Below are 25,929 nucleotides of genomic sequence, written 5' to 3' on the forward strand. Positions count from 1 at the left end.
CTAATTTGCTCTTTGCTTTATAGTAAGGAATGTTTTTTACTACCACTGGATTATTTCTTGCACGTTCATGACACATTGATATAATCACTGTTGTATTTCAAATTCAATAACAAAATTATAATAAATTAATTTCTCATTGAAGTTAATAATTGTAAATTTATCTCACTTCTTGCTCATCCAATTTTTCTTATTGCTATAGCATCACGAAGTTTCAACAAAAGAAGCTATTTAATTTCGTAATAAAGTTGAATTAAATAAATAAATAAGCAGAAGAAGAACCTTGTATTACCACCATATTTTATGTTTGACCTCATCATCATATTTAAATCCTCCCATGATTTGAGGCATTGTGATTAACCAAAATGCAACAATGCTTGGATCTTTCATGCTATCAATAATATACTGAAACACAAAAGCAAATGTTTTGAAATTTTGAAGTGAGATAATTGTTACAAGAGGAAAAATGGTAGAATCATAATTGACATTTACCTTATAAGGGTTTTTTGTTTTTTCCACTATATTGTAAGCTTTGCATGGAGGCTCGATAATTTGCAAAGTAAATAAAACTAAGGGGGTGTTTCTTTTTTCCTTCATTAAACTATATAGTGAATGACTATATGGATAAAGTGTTCTATACATAAAGATTGTAGATAAAGATGAAAATTAAAATGCAATGGATTATGAGAAATCACAAAAAATAAGAACCAAACCTAGGAACCAACATCGAACAAAAACTCTACTTTCTTTACTTCAAAAAAATCAACGTACCTACACATACTCAAAACCATAGAACGAATTTCACAAAAAAAAAAAAAAAAATATTGTTTCATAAAAAAAAAGGAGCCTGAAAAAAAAGATGGTGGTAAACGGAAGAAGACATCAAAATCAACAAATAAAAAAGTGAAGATATAAACATAAATGATGGACCTGATAAATGATTTCTGTCATATTATCCCTAAAATAAAAAATAAGCCATCAATGAATCTTAACATTGTCGATGATAGTGACAATAACTCAGATTAAGGAAAAAAATACCTGATATTAGAGATGAAGTAGAGGGAGATTATTAGCTTCGTTAAAGATTTATTGGTTATAGTTTATTTATATTTAATATTATGGGGGTTTTTATGTGGTTCATTTTGAAGGAACATAAAAAGTTGCTATTTTTTGAAATAAACAATTATATTTCGCAATATAGTCATAAAATAACAATGTATTTTGAAAGTAAATTGTAAAATGTTGGATTATACTTGTGTAGACCCATTTTCACGCATGGTTGACTATATATAGTTGTTTTCCGTGTCACAAGTAAAAAATGTTTGAAGGTACTTATATGTGACAAGCAAGGTCATTGAAGTAATAAAACAAAAAATTTTGTCTATAAAGAAGTTTTTCAACGCTATATATATTTACCTATTTTAGTGTAATTTCTACACATTTCAATAATACCAATAACCCTACTTTTTATAATTATTTTGTAATATCTATAAAAATTTGCATTTTATTTATGTATTCTTCGGGTTTAACGCGGGTCTGAATCTAGTTTCCCATGAAAAAATCATTCATTAAATCATACGAATATATACAAACAATACAAGAAAAGTGGCCAGCTATACCAGTCCAAAATATGAATATGGGCTAATCTATATATTACAATACAAAATAAATATAAACCCGTTAACAAAGAAATCATAAAATAAAAAAAATAAATTATGATGCGACATATAATGTTCCATACCAATATATATTATGTATTTAGATAATGACAGGTACCTGTGATGGAAAGAAGGAAGGAAGGAAAAGGAACCTATGATTTAAATATGATGATATAATTAGTTCAAGTTGAAAGAAGGATGAATGAAAACGTGTGTTTAATCAATAAAAATCTTATAACAAAAAAAAATAAGTAAATAAATAAATAGTTGGATTAATAATTATTTTACTCAATTTTTTGGGGTTTCATGAATCTTATAATTGAGTTTCGGTTGCTTTTAATCTGTAGATACTTCAACTTCTTTTTTCTTTGACGATTCATAATAATTACACAAAGCGGATATTTCAGATTAAAATTCCGGACATTTCATCTTCCTCGACCAGTTTGTAAAAAATGTCATTTTCATCCAACTTAAGAATAAAATCATGCTAAGCCCTTTTAAGGGAACAAACTAGAAACTGTTACCAAATTCCAGACAAAAACATCATGTAATTTGGACTCTCATACATTAAATTATGTATTTTACAAAATGACCTAAGTCGTCATTGATTTTGCAGACCCATCTACATTTATTGCAATTCCACCACAAATGTAGTTTGAAACAGACCAACGGATGAAACAAGACTATCTATACACTTTTCGTGGACATATTTTTCATACAATTGAACATTCCAGTGATTTTATATAAATTTTGAAGTTAGAGGACAAACATCACAATACACCAAATTCCAAATTCTAGAAAGAAAAAAAAATAATTTGTATTTTAATTTAACGCATTTCCTTATTATTGTAATATCGTGTGTATTTGGTCATGTATTTTCATAACATATGTGTATTCTAATCTATCGTTTAATCGTATTTTAATTTCATAATACTGTAATATAATAAATGTTGAATCAATTTGAATGTGATAACATTGTTATATGATTATAATAAAGAGAAATTACAATGATTCTTAATGAAAAGACAAAGAAGAAAACGGATATAAATATTAGCTAGACAAAACCCTAATGAGCTAAAGACTAAAAGGACTCATAAACAAGTGGGCTAATAATATATAAGCTAACATCCCCCTCAAACTCACAATACCGCATCAATAAGCATTGAGAGTTTGTCACATAATAACCAAAACCGAGAAGCCGATAGTGCCTTCGTAAAAATATCCGCAATCTGCAAGGTTGATGAAACAAACAGAAGCGATATGGTCCTGAGCTGCAAGTGATGACGGGTAAAATGACAATCAATCTCAATTTGCTACGTTCGCTCATAAAAAACAGAATTCTTTGCAATTTGTATCGCACTTTTGTTATCACAATGCAAAGGAGTAGATGAAGAAATATGAACTCCCATATGTGCAAGTAGCCACTGTAACCAGATAAACTCACATGTAGTTACATTCATAGCACGATATTCAGTACCATAAATGCTTAATCTCAGCCACCAACTACTTAAGAAACACATCAATGTCCTTCCTGATTGATTTAGACGGGTCACTGATGTCTAGTAAAGAATAATTGACATTTGTTTTGTGGTTTATTAATATAAAATGTGAAGTTGTCGAAATGATTATCGATCTTAAAAATGTTAGTGACACTTCATCTTTGTCACTAAAGGCTACCATTTATGATATGCTATGAAAATGGAAATTAAGTCATACTATGATGATAGGGTATGGCTATGATGGTGCTCAAGTGTCACAACTGGCATTTTGCTAGGAAATTGTTTTCCCGTGTAAACATCATCCATTGTAAAAGCCTGTACTCTAAGTGAATACTATACTCTATTCTCGTTCAAATACATCTCATATGTTTAAATAAGGGTGAGAAACCTTAGAAATCCCGGTCCAAGTTCATTATGGACTAGGATTCTCTTATTGGGCCTAAGGAACCAATAAATCATCAATTCATCAAATCTATAACATTTTGGACCATTTGGGTCTAGAATGATTTATTCTAATCCTAATGGGCCTTATTGGGCCATACCAACTCCAATTAACCTTAATAGACGTTAGAACCCATTCTTTTATACTATTGGGCCGTGAGATAGCCTAAAGGCCCAATGGGCCGAAAGATTTTAGGATTAGACTCCAAAAATCCTAACTAAAGTTTAATGGGCTCAAGCTATTCCAAGTCCTACCTTCTTGGCCCAAAAATCTCGGCCCAATAAAGAAAATTATACATATTTGTAAAAAAAAAAAGGGGAGAATGGAGGATTTATTTGGCATTGACACCTCATGTTTGCATGGTGGGTATCCATGCAAACATCACCTCAAACTATCCCTCTCTCTTCTCTTATTTAACCTCGGCCAAGACACCAACCACCCACCTCTATTTCTCGTTTCAAACATCTTCAAAACACTCTCTAGATCACCTCCTTCTTCCTCCAAAATTTCGAGTTTTTGAGTGTAGCTTCAACAGGATTCTTCACCAAAATCATCATCCTTGGTAAGTTTTTGCTTAGATCCATGGTTTAGTTTCCTTATTACTTCAAAAATCTCCTCTTAATTCATGAAATTTCGTGATCTTGCATCTTAGAACCCATCCAAGCCTAAAAACCTCCCAAGGAGCTTGCTAGGACCAAAAATCACATCATCTTCTTCCATTCTTCTTCTTAACCGAAACATCCAAGCAAAGGTGAGTTCATACCCCTTATTTTCGATTTTTACTTTGTTTTGGGGAAGAATACAAGTTGTGTTGTGTAGATCTATGTGTGTATGCATGAATATGTGTGTTTTTCATGATTTATTTGGTGGTTATGTGATGTTTACTTCATAAACCTAAGAATATGTTAAGAACATAAAGTTTATCACTTAGATCTACATGAAAACCTTGATAAAAGTATGTGCTATCACATATAATACATGTAAACTAGTAGATTTGGGAATTATACACATAAAATAGTAAAAATGAGTGTTGTGTTCCAAGATCCATAAACTAAACTCAAAAATCAGCCTTTCACAGAAACGTTTTCGTCTAATCTCGAACTGTTTTGACCACCTAAATTATAATATTTTTCAAAACTGTTTTACATGCAAGAAGTTCAGGTTTCTAACTTTAAAATGACTACTCTCACATTTTCATACGATTTTTCTACAATTTTTGGCGAATTTTACAAAACTACCTATTAGATTTGAAATAATTTCGGACCAGCCTGTGAAGGTGAGCAATTTCACACTTGTTAGAAGCAATTAAAAATTATCAGAAAAATTGTGAACAAAGTAGACAAAATTTCCAAACTTCCAGAATTCACGGATCCAAATTTCGACTTACGATAATTTTTCTACAAATTTTCCAAAAACTGGGTCGGAAAAGCCCAAAACCAGAAAAATGTATATTTTCACAAAAATCAAGCCAAAAATTATATTTTTGACAAAAATGGGTTTAAAATGTTATTTTTACCACAAACTAGTCATCAAGTTTTGAACTAAATGGAGACTAAAGTGTTATTCTTACAAAATTGGGCCTTAATTGTAAAATTTTGGCTTATTGGGCCAAGAACGTCATTTTTACAAAAAGTTGGCTTTTATGCTATTTTAGTGAATACTTGAACCAAAACCAACGATAAACTAACAAACGGATTAATTTGATCATTTTCTAGGTTATTGGGCCTTAGTGGCCCATTTTTATGTGTGATAGGTCTTGTATACAATTTATATGTTTATTAGGCCTCATTGACCCATTAACATGTGCGACGGACCTTGGATACTATTTGTGTGCTATTTGAGCCTGTAAGTACCTTACATGTGAAATGGGCCTTAGTTGTCTTTTCATATATATATATATATATATATATATATATATATATATATATATATATATATATATATATATATATTTCGGGCCCATGTTATATAATTTCATTCCAATTTGGGCCTTTAAATGATTTACATGTTTAGCGATGCCTTAGTGGTTCACTTACATGGTTCATTGGGTCTGGAATGAGATTATACCTTTCTTCGCGTAAATTCAATTAAGGATCTAGTGAGTTTTATCGGTTGACACCTATTAAGTGTACGATCGTAGCATGTAGTTATAACCAGTCTCTTGGAGGGAGAGCGGGGATTTGTGTATAGATCTATACGGGGATGACACCCCACACCTGAGTTGTTCGCTACAGTTAGACTAACTCAGTCTAGGGTGATGAAAACCTTATAATCAAAAATCAAAATTGGCGTCCAACAACGACAAGACATGCGACATTGTCATTATTTAGTATGGTTATGACGACCCACTTAGAGGAATTAACGTTATGAAGTTTACGAAAGACCATTCTCTTTTCTCTTGGATTACTCGGAAACATTCTCGTACTGGTACTCAACCTCGGGGGTTGGTATGACAGCTTTCTCTTTTACTGACAACATCGGGTTGTCTGGGAACATTCTCTTTACATGCTCTTTACATTCTCTCTACATTCTCTTTACCCTTTTAGTCAAATAAACAATAACATACATGCATTAATACAAGATCTGACACAAACGCACTAAACAGTTTGCAGAAAATATAGGATTTTCTGGTGGTTTTCAAAGTTATACAAATCATTTTCACAAACATGCTTATGAACTCACCAACATTTTTATGTTGACCGTTTTCAAAATAACTTGTATTCTCGGGAAACCGTTGAAGCAGGATGAACGAAACAAACTAATGGATATTGTGTTATATTTTGTTTCATCATACTCTTACTATTTTGGCATGTAATATTCAAATACAATACTCGATGTAAACAATGAATGTTGTTATATTACATGTATGAGGATGATGATGTTATGTTTCAGTTATATTCACTGTAATGATATTTCAAGATGAAGTCACGCACAAGCGCCCGGACGTTTCCGCCGTCTGGTTCGGGGGTGTGACATCAAGTGCTAGTAACAAGAGGGATGCATTCAATGAATAGAAGACTTTGGTTATGAAGGGAACATAATTTATATACTTGTTTATTGTTTTGCTCACCGGTTATAATTCGTTCTTGTGTCTATTTCAAAGAATCACACATAGATTAATGATTTCTTTGATGTGTTCCTCAGATGTTAAACACTATTGTCTTCCTACAAACAACAATATAATTTAAAGAAAAAACAAGCAATTTAAAGTTGTGACAACATTAGCCGAAGAGATTCACATGTTAGTAACTTGTGCTACTACCAAGTTGATTTATTTATTGTATCTTTTCATAAGTATAGAAACGATTCACTTTATTACAGGTTAGCAACTTGTACCATAGCTTTATTGAAGTCAATATGAATTTATTTATTTCTATATTTTTTTTGTGCATGAGTGAGTCTTTTAAAGGCTTTGATTCGGATAAGCTGATGAAAATGGCCACGTTTGATCTGAAAGAGTGTCCAACACAATATGATCTTTGAGTTCTTGAATTGGAACTTAAAAATTACATTATGAATGTACGAGAAGATGAACAATCTATTCAGTTAAACATCATTAGAGACCTTGACAAAACGATGTTCAAAGGAAAGAAGCATAAATCTTTACTAATGTTTATCTTCTATTGAAATGTGCATTAATCTTATGAGGTGTAACATCAAGTATGGAACCTGTATTTTCCATATTAATGAAATTCATAAAGACAAAAGTACACAACAAAATGAATGATCAATTTTGAGTGATAATTTAATGTCATATATATATATATATATATATATATATATATATATATATATATATATATATATATATCTTCTATCCTAATAAAACAATACAAATATGCCACGTGTCAATTGTTCAGCCCACCCTCCAACATTTTTCCCGCTCATTTCACAATAAGTTTATTTACTTAAATACCCTTATATGCTTTGAAATCAGATTTCCCTCTTATCTCAGTTGTTTATACGTGATCCTTAAATCTCGCTAATTTATAAGGCTTGCTCGTCAAATGTGTTCAATCTAAGGAAGCTGATTGTATTTCCAAATGAAATTAGGGTTACTTTTTCTGTTGTATATCAATCATTCATACTCCTTAAATCGTAGATGTGAAATTTGTATATCATTTTTTAAATCCCTCTCTCTTCTATTTCTCTCTTTCCTACACATATCTAGATCTTTTACTTGCGATGGAAGGACAGATATGAGTGAATAAAGATGTGGAATCAAGAACATCACATCGGCGCTAATGAGGCTGGTGGTTTTAGGACGGGTGGTGTTGTCGTTGCCGAAAACTATGCTGGCCAAAATTGTCATGGTGCTTGGAAGTTCTAATTTACAGCTTCAATCTTCTTTATTCTTTCAGTCGCATCAGATTTTATCCTAAACAACATTTATCAAATGTTAGTCTACTATTCTTAAGATCAAATCAATGAACAGTCTTCTTACACTATGCTTCAAGGAGACATGTTTTCTCAAACGTGTTTCTTTCTCCTTTCTATATCTATATCAGAGCTTTTTCATTTTTTTCTCTAAATCCCCTCATGATTAACGACTCCCCTGCCACCTCTTTTGTTACCTACATCGGAAACCCCAGGAACACTTAAAATTATCTCCCCAATTAACCAGTTTTGGGATACGTCTCTTTAGAAACCTATCAGTGTTGACGTAATTGATGGAGGTTTGAATGATATGGTGTCGAGCTTAATGAACTACACCGGAGTGCCAAGTTTCTCCTTAATTCTACTCATCTTATTCATTATTTATAAATAACCTCATCCGATTATATTGACACTTGAATGCATATTCACACGAGCAAGCTCCATGAACTGATTTCTTTCATTGTATTTTATCATTAATTGCTCTCTACCTTTAGGTTTTAATATATTCGAGAGCTTAGTTAAAAAATATGTAGGAAGAACAAAACAGTTTCTGGTGTGTTTTAGTATTGAACCCAAACTCTTACATCCTAGGAACACAAAAGAAGTAAATATGAGTTACTGATCTCCTTATGTTTACTATTTTATATATACTATGACGGAAGACGATCATACAAAGATACATGAAGTAATTTTTCTTGTGATCATTTGCTTCTGTAGAATTACAGTAATCTTATTCAATGATTATGAATTTGAAGTTAACTCACATGGCTTTTTATAACCATTCATCTTCTTAGAAGAGCAACTATACTGTAGCCTATGAAAATGAAGCTATAAGTTCCCTCATTTTCTCTGTTACAGTCAACACCAGTGGTATTGTTTAAATCTTCAAGATCAGGATGGTTTGGTTGAATATTCTTAAAATGACATGAATATAGATTTTATTTCGATAATCAGATAGTGAATGGTTCTATGTTTTATGAAGAACTCTCCTTACAGGTAAGAATCTTTTGTATGCATTATTTAGTTTTATTAGTGTATGTTATTGAATTTATGCATCTTTAATGGTTTTTTTATGTTGTGTTCTTGTAGAAAACTGTAAATTACTATAGAGGTATATGACATGCTTTATGTACAATCATCAGTAGGGAAGCGGGCATCTTTGGGCGGTTATAGAGGTAGCTATTAGATTTAAACATTGTTTTAAGATGATTGTATATTTTACTTCAAACTTTGGTGCATATTATAAACAATAGCTAAAAATCTAAGTTGGCAAAAAAAGTTATTTTTTTAACATTATGAATTTTGATATCTTGGAAAAAATGCATTAGATTTAAACATTGTTTTAAGACGATTGTAGTTTACTTCAAACATCGGTTCATGTTGCTTTTGGTACTAATTGTGAGCAATTTCCAAAGTACACTGCTATATGTAGAATGTAAAAAAAAAAAATGCATTGCTATAAATGATATACGTGTGGATATGTTCCTTTGATTGTAGTTCCTTGAAGACAACAACCATTTCATTATGAATATTATGGAAAAAGAAACGTTATGCTATGTTTATGTTTGAGTTAAAATATTTCTTTCAAATGCAAAAAATGGCAATGTAAATTCATTTATTTTTTTAGTTATCCATCTTATTTTCATGTCTTCCTGTTGTAGCATTGGAATTTGAAACACCTACCAGTAGTAATGAAAAATTAATATTATAATTTCGGTTTTAGATTTTTTTAGTTTTATATTTTCACTTTGATTGAATTAGTGAATTTCAAATTCATAAAAGGTGAAATAGCCAATAATACTGATGGAAGTGGATTAGCCATAGTTTATTATTGGCTGAATCTGTTTTGAAACTTTCAGAGTCTGCAAAATTATGGCAACAGAAGGGTTTATTAGAGATACTGATAAAATGAATTATGAGTGTCTACAGAGGAAACTTGAAGTTGCACGTACTTCATAAACTCAAGGTATGTTTATTTACAATTTTTTTTTCTTTTATGACCACACATTTAGTTATGTTAAGATGATGTTGCTTTGTTTAAGATGATTCTACTATGTTTTATAGAGGTTTCTTTAGATACAGTCATACAGATCAGTGCAATGTTGGTTTATTAGCAACAATAAGAGAGCAAACATGACTTCTTTATTTTTCTTTGTACAATTCATCTTTCTTTTAGACATGAGTATTTTGGTCTTTTAACAAATAAGAAAAGTAATGGAATTTAAATCCTTTCAAGTGTTATATTGTGGTTTTTAATTTTTATACGTGCATGTTATATCAGGTTCATATTGAGGCGGAAAGAAAGTTAATATTGTTGCCTATGGATGCAAGCATGCTGCCAGTCGATATACTTCATGAAATATTACTACTGAAGTGGTGAGTTGACTAAAGGATATGGAGTTGATGGAAGGGGCATTAAGACTATAAGGTTTGAAAGTCTAATTTCCAAATTCTATATTTTCTGAATTCTTTGAATGGTTTTTATATAGAGCAGGGGGGAATGAGAAAAATAGAATAGACTATAACAAGGGACAACCTGGAAACTAGCAATAGTTAAAGCTTCATTAGATATACAGCTAACCCAATGTAAATCCTTCTTATGTTACCTGATAAGGGAAAAGAAATGCCAACATGGAGGAAATGCTTTTAAAATTTGTATGAAAAATGTTGTACCAAAAGTGCAAATCATTATAAAAACTGACTGTTGGTAGTCTTTATCAGAAGACAAATATACATCCATTAATTGTGTTGATGACTCCCTATGGAAGAGGTAACCAGGCTAATTTCAAGACATTTGTTAATTTTGACTGGTTAGAAATATTGTTTTCAAGAAAACTGTTGATTTCTAGCCGTTAAAAAAATGCATTTCTTATACAGGTATCATCCATTTCACCCAATTCCTTTAGCAACCCACATAATTGTAATATTTATTTTATTAGATAATCAATATTTTTAGTTTTATTTAAAACTAACAATCGTGGATTCCACGGGTTTTAACCTAGTGTGTGTGTGTGTATATATATATATATATATATATATATATATATATATATATATATATATATATATGTTAGAAAATACTAGTGATGATAAAATTATGCAAATATTTCAAGGCATACAACTTAAGCCGGTAATATTATAAAAACAATAATATAACTATTAGATATTTGTTTAAATATTTCAAGATATACGACAGACACATCACAAGTGTTGTTGATTCTTTTATTTTATCGTCTTTACTTAATTGGGGATTCACATGTTTTTTTATTATGGATACGCTGTTGCTTTCTTCTGTGTTCTTGAGGCGGTATTCACATTAGCTATTCTCGTAACCACACTAGCCATTCTCATATCAAAAATTTTGGCTTTGCCAATATATGCGAATGGCATTATGGGTATATCGGAAAACATTAAAAAAATGATTAGGTCAGTGGGGTACACAACCCACACCAAATTAAGGGCGTGGGTTTCTTTAGGCTCAACCAAAACAACCACCACCTCAACGAAGTATAAGGCCATGGAGTACTGCCACTTAGCTAAGATCGTGAAATAGAGAAAGAAAAGAGAGGAAGGTAGCCAGAGACTTTCAAATTGGTCTCCGAACCACCATGCCACTCTCCACCAAAAGCCAAGACTATAGTAACGGGGTGGTGTACACGACCATAGCCAAGATACCACCTAAGGTCTTCTGGTATACCAATGACGAAGAGGCTCGTGGTCTACGTGGCCACGAGCGTTGTTCGTGCACACCACCCCAGCCAACCGTGGTCGGGCGTTTTATTCGTGGTGGGGAAGACGAACGACAACGCCCAATCAGGGTTTCTTCTTCTCTCAGCTCTTCTTCTTCTCCCTCTGTCTCTCTCTTCGTTCTTCTGTTCGTGGTCGTGGAGGGTACTACATTGCTTTGTGGTGGGTGGTGGTGATCGATCTAGAAGCTCTCCACCTGAAAGCAGCAGATGCCTAAGCCATAGACTCTTTTGTAAGATACATACACCTGAAAGCCTTATGATATGGATGAGCAGAATACGAACATAATTATATGAAGATGCTTAATTTTATTCAAAAGTGTAACATATCCAAAAATTCTTTTCCTTTTTTGTTTATTAATCGGTTTACTAACATTACCAGCTAAACTTATGAATCTAAATTAACTAACAGATAGCAACTGGGTTTATGAATCTTAATTATTGTTTATCATAGATACACCGAAACCGTAGCGACATATTTGGCTTATTTAGTCCCCATGTTTAATTTCATTTTTCAGTACAAATAATTAGATTAGTCAAAGGAGATGCCAATTTGGTTTTGTTTATCATTAAAAAAAGATTACTAATCCAAATTATTGAATATAGCATGATTGTGGTAGACAAGAAAATTAATAAAAATGACAACAAAAGTCAGTACAGATCTTGATTATGACAAACCACTAATAATTTATCACTAAAGGATGAGTACAAGATATCTTGCACAAAACACAGCATAATATTGCATACATTTCATGAGCAAGAAGAAACCGCATCTACAAACAATTGGATGTTCTTATCCGACGAACCACCGTCTGCCACTGCCTCACGAGCCGCCCTTTTCAACTCCGCCCCGTTCTTTCTGAACTCCTCCGATCTAGGCCCAGACAAAACCTCCTCCACGCATCGTGCCACATCTTCACCATCAAAAAACGCTTCTGGATTCTTATTTAGTTTCACTCCGATGCCCCAAATATCTGTAACAAGCTTAGCATTCGTCGGCTGGTCAGTCCACTGCGGACAAACTATCATTGGCACACCGGCGGTGACACTTTCAATCATTGAGTTCCACCCACCGTGACTTAAGAAACACCCAACTGATGGATGTGATAACACAGCAGTTTGCGGACTCCATCTCACGATCAAACCCTGTTCTTTAATCTCCTCCAAGATCTCAAATTGATGAGTTTCTTGATTTTCCGGCAGCTTTACCACCCAGAGAAACGGCACTTTCGAAATTTTCAGACCAGTTGCTATGCTTTCTATTTGTTTCTCAGATGAAAAGACAAGAGTTCCGAAAGAGATATAAACAACCGAAGTCGGCTGTTGTTTGTCTAACCATTCTAAACAATTACTCTCGCTGGTGGATTTAAACTTATTTAAACCCTTAAGATCGCCGTCAATGGCGTCTTCCTTCCCAAAAAGGGTCGCTGGAACAATCGGTCCTACTGGCCAAAATGGAAGGCCGGCGTCATTAACCGCCGTTATCACATCTTTCTCCAGCTCCATGAAGGAATTTCCCAACACCCATTTATACTTGTTCAAATTATAAAAGAGTTCCTTTAATATGCCATCGAACGTAAACATGGTATTCGACGGAAGAACAAACGACGGTAGATCCTCCGCGTGTAGCGATGGAAGCCCAGGCAAATTAACGGTCATATCAAGGTTGTTTTCAGTTGGGAATTCGTTCAGACGATTGTAAAAGCAGTTAAAAACATGAAAGACTGTGCACGCTTGGATCCAAACCATGGCGCAGGGCAACTCAAACTCAGCCGCGACGTCAGCCACCCAAGGGAGGAAAGGGGTGTTGATAAGACATGCGAATTTACGACTGGAGGATCGGATTAGGGCTGAGAGGCTTCCAGGTCCAAACTTACCCATCGAAATCATGAAGGTGTCTATATTGCCATTCAGTCGATCGTGATCGTCAGGTAGGCCGTCGGAAAAATACTCAAGGTGGACGCCGCCAATGGTGGAGGAGCGGGTTTTTAGGGCGAGGTCATTGGTAGTGAGAGTGACATGGAGGCCTTTAGAAGCAAGAAGTTTTCCCAGCCTTAGCATGGGATTTATGTGACCTTGAGCGTGTGCTGTAACAAGCAACACACTTGTTTGTTCATTTTCTGCGGAAATCGAAGACATCGTTACTGTGTGTATTGTGGTGTGAATGGAAGAAGATGGGAAGAAGAAAGACCAAATTCTGCTACTATAATGGGATTTTGTTTGAGCACGTTATTTGCTATGATTACAAATGAGTTATAGGTAGGAAGTGGATCTCTCTCTCTCTCTCTCTCTCTCTCTCTCTCTCTCTCTCTCTCTCTCTCTCTCTCTCTCTCTCTCTCTCTCTCTCTCTCTCTCTCTCTCTCTCTCTCTCTCTCTCTCTATATATATATATATATATATATATATATATATATATATATATATATATATATATATATATATATACACTACACGAATGCCCGCAAGTTGCGCAGAAACACCTATATAGTTGAATTAATTACAAATATATAATTTTTTAAATATAACAATAACGTTGTTGTTAAATTTGATATGATAATTTATATATATATACTAAATTGATAAAATATATTAATTATTTTGAATTATATGATAATGTATACATTTATTATAACTTCATAATCTCAATCATTTGAATGGCTTCTACCCGCGAGTTACACATGAATAAAATTAAATATAATATATGATTTGATGTTATATATAGTTGTTTTTATTGTTAATTAATTTTTTAAAATTTATTTGCTTAATGTTTTAATTTCTATCATTATAATTATTTAAAACATCAAACATTGTTTTTTTATTTTAAAGCTAACAATATAATCATTTATATAAAGTTGTTTTTAACTATTGTTATTGTAAGTTATTTTAAGCTACTTATTTGGAAACTTTTAACGATTATAAAAATATATTTAAGAAATATTTTAGTTAAATTGAAATTACAATTTAGTTTTTGCTTTTATCACTACAATTTATCACTTTTAACTATTTACAAAATATTCTTTAGTTTTTTTTTTTAAATGGAACTGAAATTTATATTTTAGTTGACATTGTAATGCGCAGAAACACTTATATAGTTGAAGTCTTTACAAATATATATTTTTTAAAATATAACACTAACGTTGTTAAATTTAATATAATAATTCGTATATTAATTTGATATAATATATTGATTATTTTGAATTATATGATAATATATAAATCTATTATAACATCATAATCTCAATCATTTGAATGACTTCTACTCGCGAGTTACACATCAATAAAATTAAATATTATATATGGTTTAATATTATTTATAGTTGTTATTTTTAACTAATTTTTTAAATTTTATTTGCTTAATGTTTTAATTTCTATCATTATAATTATTTAAAACATCAAACATTATTTTTTGATTTTAAAGGTAACAATATAATCATTTATATAGAGTTATTTTTAAATATTGTTATTATAAGTTATTTTAAACTACTTATTTGAAAATTTTTAACGATTATATAAATATATTTAGAAAATATTTTAGTTAAACTGATATTGCAAATTAGTTTTTGTATTTATCACTATAATTTATCACTTTTAACTATTTACAAAATATTATTTGGTTTTTTTAGTGGAACTGAAATTTATATTTAAGTTGACACTGTAATTTTATATTTAAATTAACAATTTAAGTATTTTGTCAAAATTGTTCAAAAATTGTAGCTTTAAACTGATAATGGTTTACATTCAACAACATTTTAAATATAATAAATTAAGTATAATATGTTAAAATTTAAAGACATAACTTTATAAATAGAAGTAAAGATATTATTTTAAAATTGAAATTTAGTCTATTTGTGATTATACTTTAGGTTTGATATTTATTTAACCTTATTAACCAACTTACAATCATTATTAGAAAGACAATACAATTTATCACTTTTAACTATTTATAAAATAATATTTGGGTTGTTTAAATTAAATAAAATTTATATTTAAGTTGAGCCTATAATGTTATATTTTAATTAATAGTTTAAGTATTTTATACAAATTATTAAAAAATTATACCTTTAAAATGATAATGGTTTGCATCCAACAATTTATTAAAACTAATAAATTAAGTATAATATGTTAAAACTTAAAAAACATAATTTTATAAGTAGAATTAAAGATATTATTTTAATATTCAAATTTAGTTTATATATGAATACACTTTAGATTTGATATTTATTTAACCTAATTACCAAATTATAATTATTATTATAAGGAAATTGAAAAGTCATGGGAGTTTCAAATGAATGTGGTGAAAGGAAAACAGAATGGGGGTTTCAAATGCATGAGATTCAAGAAAAAATGCTAGCTTTATAAGTATGTATGATATATATATATATATATATATATATATATATATATATATATATATATATATCAATGTTGTAAAAAACGTTCGACGTTAGCTAGTCGGTGGACTAGAGTTAAGGGATTAATCGGCTAGGCGGAGATTAATCGGGGACCATTAATTGCTAATTTGCTGAATTTTAAAAAATTAAATACGACTAATATCATATTAAAGTTCATAAATACCATTAATATGATAACAAAATAGGTTCATATGATTAATATAACACTAATCATGTCTCAAATAGTTTACATTGAGATAAAACTTCTGTAAAATGTTAAAATTTCATCGTTTTATAATGTTTCACTCATTATGTATGGAGAGATTAATCGCTAGGTGCACTCTAATCGGTCTGGTAGCGCCAAGGGATTAATCAGAGATTAATCGGGACCTAGTCGGGATTTTTACAACAGTGATATATATATATATATATATATATATATATATATATATATATATATACTAGTGAAGTTTCTCGGGCCGTGCTAAGCACGGCCCATGAGTAAAGCTAATACTGAGTTAAACATGACTACTCAAGAAATAGGCTTCATGTTTGTAAATGTATTGCTTTTTATTTGGATAAATTTGGTATGATTAGGGTATATTTTATAATGCACAATTCTCATAGATGAAAGGTTTTTCCCATTAAAGCCAAAACTACATACCAAAAAAGGAATGTAGGTTGCCATAATAAACAAATTAATGAAAGTTTATCGTTATTTCCTACATCAAGCCCTACTGCAATAGTATCTTTAAAATGTATAGAAGATGAAGTTTATTATTGTGTTGTAAACGATCAGGGTGAAGTGTAGCAAGGTCAAGAGTGCCAACTTTTTTCGTTGCTCAAGCGACTATAAAATTATTAATAATCAGATGATATTATAATTCCACATAATTTTTGAGAAATTTGTATAAAATCATGGAATATATAATTCCACATAATTTTTGAGAAATTTGTATAAAATCATGGTCTATGACATGTCATAAAATAGAATGGGTGGACTTTGCCTATGAATCAATGTTCTACCTTAACCAAGTCACAAGTATAAGATTAGGTTCTACCTGACCCATGTCATCAGGTATTAAGTCAACTTCAGTCTCCTGCTCCACAACAATATCTGAATTGAGGTAATTTAACATATCATATAAATTCACATCTAAAGGTTTTAAACATAAATTGACAAAAACCTAGTTAACATATATATGTTTTCTAGATCTAATGACAATTATAAGTGGTGGGACATACATGGATTAATGACCAATAAATAATAAATTATGTTGTAGAAAGTACAATGAAAATGTAGTGACAATGAGTTACCTGAAACATGCGCTCTAAAGCTTGTTTGACCCTCTTAAACTAACGTAATTTCTTGCGACATAGGCCTTTGTCAAGTTGTTTAAGTACTTGCAATATCCTATTTCACAAGGAAATCATAGATAGAACAAAGGGAATGAGTACATTACCTACCCATCTTTCTAAAACCGAAATCACGTTGAATGATGGTAAAATTCTTTGTAATTAAGTTAAATAATTATTAGATTATATCCTTGTAGCTAAATTTTTACTACGCTTATAAATATAGAAACAAAAAAACCATGTGATGTAAACAAATAAAAACATATAACCTTCAAATTGCATTTTGTAATACTCCATTTCACCTATACACAACGAAATAGAATCACAAAAAATCTAAATTAAATCGATTCACATATCAATCATGACTCTAAAATCAGTAATCAACCAATGAAAAGTTCCATAATAGAAAATCAAAATCATGGTCATAAAACTTACACTGAAGTTCTCATCGCTAAACCTAATCTCCTATGCTAGGGGGTAGAAAAGAATTGGACATCATGAAGGAGAAGAACCAACAGTTAGCATCGATAAAACTGATGTGGCTTGTCTGAAATGCAGACACTAAAACAAATCTAATTTGAGGCTCTCCACACCAGTTAAAGTCGAATTGTTGAGGAGAAAATTTAAGAGAAGGAGAAATTGAGGCTCTCCACACCAGTTAAAGTCGAATTGTTGAATTCATAGGTATTAATACAAGCTGGAAGCAGGAGGTGTCAATAGGAAAAAGCATAAGCTGGCGGCTTTAAGGCTAAGCACGCAAGAGGTGTCGCCAAATGGAAGCTGTAAGCACGGGGTGGCACAAAAAACTTACAACAAGGTCGGTAAATATGTACATAAAAGAAAAAAAAACACAAGCCCACTTTTGAAGTTGTTTTCCGCAGATTCACCTGCAAAATACCCGAAAATGGATCATGCAATAATCAGAAAATTAATTTACTCCATACCAAAAACAAATGCAAAGTACAATGCAATAATAATACACACAAAGACACAAATTTACACACAAAGACGTAAGTCGATGTGGTAATGAATGTTATTATTTGATACTTAATTAGCAATGGATACTAACAAACCTAATCACTATGTTTTCATCTTTTATACTTTTTAACATTGGTTTTATATATGAATCATAAATATATAAAACGATATGTTATTCTCAAAGGTATCTCTTGCAAGGTATACAAAAAGGAGTGCTTTTATTTATAAGAAACTGAAACGGGAAAAAGGGTTGTTGATTTAGTTAACAATAGTACCGTCAAGCCTAAAATTTGAGCCAATTTCAAAAAAAAAATCTTTGATCATCCTCTGTTTTCTATTTGAAGTAAGAAAAAACCATCTTTTCCATGTTTTCTAATTCAAGCAACTATCAAGCGGAGCAAAATTCAAGACATTTCTATAAGACATATTATCGAACAAATTGTGAACATCTTTACCAACAATGCTTCTCGAACTCAAAATTTTGGATGAATCAATAATCATATTCAAAGAAATTAACAGTCAATCCAACTAATTGACATATTTGTACCGTATCAGCTTGTTAGTTTCATTAACTAACAAGTAACACAAATCCATAAAAATTCCTCTTGTTTTATGTTTTAAGTGAGATAATTTATTAAAGATATAGCATTGTGTAAATAAAGTTGATTGTTTTACATCACAGATGAAGGGAAGGCCAGTGTTTTAGATAAAAGGATTCTATTTAGTGAGCGAAAATGAAATTGCAATTAATAAGAGCACATCTACAAATCAATGTGTTCCTAAACAAGAAATTTCTTTCAGACCTTTCTACAAACATGTTATGGGCAACCAATAAGGTTATATGTATGTACAAATGTCACTTGTCGCGCTCCCCCAGTGCAACAGATTGAACCACCATTACAGTTTCAGATTATTCTTAGTCACCCCATTCAGTTTTTGTTTCCATTTTATTTTTGTTTCTAATGTTGTTTAATGGCTTACCTAATACCTACAAAATGTATATTAATGCGTCTATTTCATGTGTTAGTAAGTGGAATTATTTACTCTAAAACGAGTACATAAGGATAAGGATAAAGGGAAGTACAAGGTGGCGGCCGGGGTCGCAAAACAAAGTAAGAGGTGGAATAAAACTTAAGAGCGTGGAAAAGAGAGGATGAGTCGGCGTTACAGGTCAGAGGAGGTGGAGATATCATCGGAAGGCAGCGACATGAGCGAAGCATAAGGCAGGCAAGTCGGTGAATTCGTTCTTAGGTAAACCGGAGGTGGTCAGAAAAAGGACGGTAACTCGCTTCTTATTGGACCCAAGGAAAAACTAAGTGTACCCCCAAAACCAAAGTACATGAACTGCAAAAGGATAGAATTAGAAATAAGTTGAGAGAAAGAGAAAGAAAGAGAGGAAGGGCAGACCTGTAATTCGTTAATACCCAATTAAATTTCCTTCATCCAGCAAACTCCAAAATCATAAAGATCAATTAGGCGTACTCGTGAAACCCCCAATCACCATCCAACAAAACACTTTATTGCAAAATTAAAAAAAGCACAAAGAGTGATTGGAGTAGATTTGAAAAGAGAAAATTAAAGATAAAAGAAGTCATCATCTACAGTATAGCAAGAAGCAACCTACCAACCCTTTTCTTCTATAGACGACCTGTTGGGTAGCAATTAATATGCCCGAAATAGAAGAAAAAAACCTTTTAACTCTGTATTGCGTTCCTCTTGAGACGACATTTCTTTTTCTTCTGATTTGTCGGCCAAGCAAAGTTAGATGACCAGTAGTAGGGGGAATCCAAACTCGTATTTAGGTGAGTAAGCTATTTAAGGGAAGAGAGAAATGAGTCGGCTATTTAAGGCGACAAAGAGGAGGTAGGTGAATAGTGCAGTTTTAATAGAGGGTGACTTGACAAATGGAATTACAGGGAGTAAGGCATGTTGCATAAGCACTTCAAATTATGTAGCTGGTGCCAAGCTACTTTGGGGGAAACGTGACAGTCAAGAAAAAAATTCACCTTCAAGTCACCAGAAGTAAGCAGGCAGACACCTCTCATCAGGAAACAGTGTCGTTTCTTGGACTGCAGGTGTGTAGTCACCCTGATGTACCATTGAGGGAAGCTTGAAGAAGACAAGCAAGTAGGTGACGAGAGGAAGCTCCTGAATGACGTGCATAATGTTACCATTCAAAAAAGGATCTCGCATATAGGTAAATGATATATATATATATATATATATATATATATATATATATATATATATATATATATATATATATATATATATATATATATATATGTTTATCCGTGCCAACCGACGGGTGAAAATAGTTTCTTTCGGTAATTATTTCAATTCGGAAACATGTATAACTAAGCACCCAACTTTGACACGACGGCAACGAAAATGTAAATCCCTAATATGAAAATATAATTTGCTTTGAAAAATGGTAACTTGTAACTTGGAAACTAATTTATGGTCTTTAAGTTAAGAAAAAAAAGAAAAAAATATATTCGGTCGTCTTTGTGAGACTATCAATAAATTAATATACAACTAAACAATATGAAATTATAGCTAATGAAGTACAAATATTTAAACAACATGTTGGAAAGATATTGTGTCGATCCGACTTCAAACGAATGATTTATGACATTTTAAAATAATTCACAAATTATGCCTTTTAAACTTATGGTCCAAGACCGATTTTTACGCGGAACATGTAAAAATCCCGAAACTTGTATTGTAGCTTAGTGGGAACCGATAACCATGCATATAAACTGGTGTTGGTCCGGTCTCATTCCGGATGCTCACCCTTAGTTGTAACTTTAAAAAAAATATTGTGTTAAAGTATACGGTGGGTTAGGAATTCAAGTATGCTTTGTTTTGGATTAAAAATAAAAGATATAAAAATAGACACATGTTTACCAAGATACCATGGGTCTTCATTGTCAAAAAATAAAAAAAATTACTTAATTATAATTTACACACAATTTTTATACATTTATGTGTTTATTACAGTTACTTTCACTTTTTTAACAATCTATTTTTCGTTTTCTGAAATAGTTTCCTTCGATGAATATTGTTTATCAATAAAATATAATTTACACATAATTTTTCGTTTTCTTTCGTTCATATGTTGTATTCTAACCGGACATTCTATCAGTAAATATCGTTTATTAATAAAATATATCTATAATGTATATTATTGTTTTGTATTTAAAAACAATATTTTATGGGTTATGGTAAAAGAAAATATAACTATGTTATTGTTTTTTCGTTAAAAGTAAGATTTGTTATTGTTTTAGATTCAAAATAAAATTATATTGATGTTTTACAAAGTATGTAACTTTTTTGGCTTCAAAAAGTGTTGTTCTTGATTAAAAATTATGTACATTGATGTTTTTTTTTATTATATAATTCGAACATCACGATTTCTGATTTTTTTTCACCACGGATCGAAATTCATCAAATAAATATGAATGCAGAGATAACCATTTTAGCCATTTATGTACTTCATATTGTTGTATGTTTAACATCTTATTTGTCATAATACTAAGACCATCTCCAATGCATTGAACTCATATCAGTTCAATGGATCGACACATATATATTTCATTCACTATACAACTTTACCCATTAAACTCTATACAATTTAATGAATTGTCACATCATTTATCATTTTCTTTATATTTATTGTTATTTTTTAAAAAATTAAATAGCATGAAATTAAAAATTAAAAAGTACAATTATAATTAACATTAATTAAAAATTTAAAATAAAAAATAATATATATATATATATATATATATATATATATATATATATATATATATATATATATATGAGTGTGTGTGTGTGTATGTGTGTGTGTGAGAGAGGAAAGAGAATATAGAGTTCAATGGCCAATGGGGATTAAACTCCCCATTCCATTGAATCCTACTCATTTTCCTATAATGGGGATTTTGAGTTTAATGAGATTAAACTCCCCATTAAACCCTCCACTGAACTCCCATTGGAGATGACCTAACGGTGGGATTGTATTGTCTTTAGTTTGATCTTATTCACTTTACTAATAAAATCTTATATAATAATATAAAAAGAACATGTTATAAATTTCTTTATTATTTCCTCAAGATTTCTCTTTATCTTGAACACAAATGACATTCTAAGGCTCCTTTTCAGCTTCACCTGCAAACATGAAAGAAACAAACATGTCATCTCAATTCGGGTGCCATGAATCACTTCTTAGAAATAAATAATACAAAACAAAAAACAACATTATCTTATCATAAGCACCAACTTATGTATGGAATTTATAAACTATGCAAGTGCTTGCTTATTAAGGGGAACGTTGGAGCTTACAACAATTATGAGAGGTTGGTTGCTTTTTGCTGAGGGGATTTTCATCACCATATATATACGTTAATCCTCAATTGGAGCTTTAATCCACCTGATGAAATAAATACATGCAAATATCATCACATCAATAGTTGCAATAAATGTTTTAATTTTAGAAAACATCATATGCAGTGGCAATAAATTGGTATTAACATTCACCGATAAAACCAACTTTTTTTAAGACTGAATCAAAATTACCACATAATTTTCTCAAAATTAATTAACATTTAGTCTTTTTTAAACAAAATTAATGAATATTAGTCTGATTTTGAAGAATACAATGAAAAGAGATGGATTAAATTACACTTCTCATCAAATATGATGATTTGAAGGGTAGGAGGCTATATGGTGTTGGGTTGCAGGCGGTGTAAATAAGGGTGTAGAACCAACCAGATTCTTTTTATTGAGGGTTCTCATAGGGAAGTGATAAGACTTTAATAATTATCACCAACAATATTGAAGTTAAAAGAAAACATCTTTGAGCTTTAAGATCGATGGAAATATGCTTGTCCCATCACCCATACCACATAATTATTATAACTCTTCTCTAGGAAGTAAGACCTGCACTATAACCAAAAGAGTACAAATCCATAAATAATCACAAAATGACATTAATATTTACAACGGAAGTTAAGAAGTTAACCCGAACTTCAACTATAATACATGTTTTGTTAATTGTCTTGCTAAACGATGGGCCCCTTATTTTGAACGAGGTTACAAGCTGGGTTAAGAGAAATAAAAGGAAAGCTTTCACTCTCAAAGTAGACTTTGAAAAAGCATTCGACAGTCTCAGTTGGGAGTTCCTTGACTCAGTCATGCAGCAAATGGAGTTTGGGGAAAAATGACGTTCATGGATTCGAGGCTGTCTATCGTCGGCTAGGGTCTCGGTGATTATAAACGGCTCAGCAACAGCAGAATTTGCCATGGAGCGAGGGCTTCGTCAGGGAGACCCACTATCTCCGTTTTTGTTCATCATTGCAGCAGAAGGTCTTCATGTCGCAATGGAATCGGCGTAAGATAAGGGCATATTTTCAGGTATCCAACTCCCCCGACATGGCCCAGTAATTTCCCACCTTCAGTATGTCGATGACGTCGTATTTATGGGCTCTTGGTCGCTGGAAAATCTAAAAAATCTGATAAGGATTCTAAGATGTTTTGAGTTGTCTTCAGGACTCAAGATAAACATGGCGAAAAGTAAATTGTTTGGTCTTGGTGTTCAAGGTTCTGAATTGGAGCTGGTGGCTCGTTCCTCCAACTGCAACATTGGCACCTTTCCTTTCAACTATTTAGGGCTTCCAGTTGGTGCTTCAATGGCAAGAGTTGCCCAATGGAAACCTATCATTGAAAGATTTCAGTCAAAACTATCTAGATGGAAAGCTTCCACACTATCATTCGGGGGAAGACTGACCTTAATTAAAGCAGTCCTAAGCAGCCTGGGTACTTTCTTCTTCTCAATTTATAAAGCCCCGGCTAAGGTGATTGATAGCCTTGAAAGGATTCGGAAGAGGTTTTTCTGGGGTGGCTCAATGGAATCAAGAAAAATGATATGGATTGCTTGGGAAAAAACCCTCGCAGCTAAGGAGAGAGGCGGCTTGGGAATTGGTAGTTTAAGGGCGCAAAATCTCGCCCTGTTAGGGAAATGGTGGTGGCGGTTCAGGTCTCACCCTAACAGTACATGGGCCTTGGTGATAAAAGCCATCCATGGTCCTGATGGTGGTCTTTCCCGCCCGTTGGCTGCAAAAAAGAGAAGCGGTTGCTGGGGGTCAATAGCCTGCCTCCCTTTATCTTTAGAAAAAGTCCAGGTTCCTTTCTTGAATCTATACCAGCAAGTACAAAATATTGACGGCTCAAGCAAATGGACATGGTCTCTTGAACCTTCGGGGGTATATACGGTATTTTCTATGCGCTCTCTCATTGACAACCTGGTCCTCCCTCACAGTGGCAATGTATGGAAGTGGAATCCTTTGGTCCCGGGTAAGGTAAACATCCTAGCTTGGCGAGCCTGTCATGGGAAACTTCCATGTATGTCGAACCTCTTCAACCTTGGCATCAGTTCCTCAAATGAATGTAAGATGTGTCAAGTAGCTCCTGAATCAGAAGATCACATCTTTGTGGGTTGTCCTATCTCAAGTGAAGTCTGGTCGAATGTGTGTAGTTGGTGGAAAGCTTTAGACCCCCACCCTTGCTCCTGTCGGGAGTTGCTGGAGTGTAAAAATCGTCTTAATGGAATCCATAGTCTGCAGGAGTTCCATGAAGCCATAGTGTTAGTTTTCATGTGGGTAATTTGGAGATTCAGAAACAGCAAGGCACATGCTATAAACTCAAATTCAATCTCAAGCTCAATCTCAAGAACGAAGCTGGCGTTTGAGGTACAAGCCTATTCTCACTTATGGATCAATGCAAGGAAAAGGAGAGGGCAAAAGCTAAGATGGATCGAGTGGTGCTGCGACCCTATTCTAGAATGTTGTCTTAGGTCGTGAATCTGTAGTCCGTTAGTTTGTTTATTTCCTTTTCTGTTTTCTGGTTGTACCTCCTAGCCCCTGGCTAGTTTTTCTAATATAAGCCTGCCGTTCCAAAAAAAAAAAAACAGCTTCAGTTTTTTCTGTGAGCAAAAGACATACATAAATATGCAAGCAGGTTTGACCCATCTTTTGTTGGCTAGCCAAACAATTGACTTTTTTTTAGGAGAAGTTGAATGGTCCAGTGGCATTCTTGGAACTCAAAAAGTGACACCTAACGAACGTATTGAATTGCCATAAAGCTGAAACCACATGTTGATTTCATCTAATTGAACAACTAGGCTAACCATCGGACTTGAGTAATTGTTGTTTTTCACCAAAGATGAGAGAGAATAATGAATAATAATTATTCTTCACATGTTTATATTTTTTTGGAACCGGCCAATAATATATATAGAGGAAAAAAAAACACAGCTAGTGGCATACAAGAGTTCAAAATACGATGAAATGAAAAGAAACAAGAATTGTAAAAACAAAACAAAGAAAAGTTCAGGAAAGCAAAGGGCGTTGAGACCATGATGCCCAATTTAGCTTGCCGTTGTTCCCCCTATTCTTCACCCACAGGTAAACCACTGATTTGATG

The 25,929-nt window shown here is 32.2% G+C and overlaps 1 long non-coding RNA gene and 1 pseudogene across 1 annotated transcript; both read right to left on the reverse strand.

Annotated features, from left to right (window-relative positions):
- Positions 1-12,330: 12,330 nt before the first annotated feature.
- LOC145054042 (UDP-glycosyltransferase 84B1 pseudogene) lies at positions 12,331-13,993 on the reverse strand (annotated as a pseudogene).
- A 3,850-nt stretch (positions 13,994-17,843) lies between these two features.
- Positions 17,844-20,441, reverse strand: LOC145054043 (uncharacterized). Its single transcript, XR_013684686.1, has 4 exons — positions 20,069-20,441; positions 19,852-19,959; positions 19,529-19,788; positions 17,844-18,353 (listed from the first exon to the last, which is right to left on the reverse strand). It is a non-coding gene; the product is annotated as an uncharacterized LOC145054043 (long non-coding RNA).
- Positions 20,442-25,929: the final 5,488 nt, after the last annotated feature.

This window comes from Lactuca serriola, chromosome 5 (assembly GCF_051521515.1).
Source record: "Lactuca serriola cultivar US96UC23 chromosome 5, Lser_US96UC23_V15, whole genome shotgun sequence".
Lineage (NCBI taxonomy): Eukaryota > Viridiplantae > Streptophyta > Magnoliopsida > Asterales > Asteraceae > Lactuca > Lactuca serriola.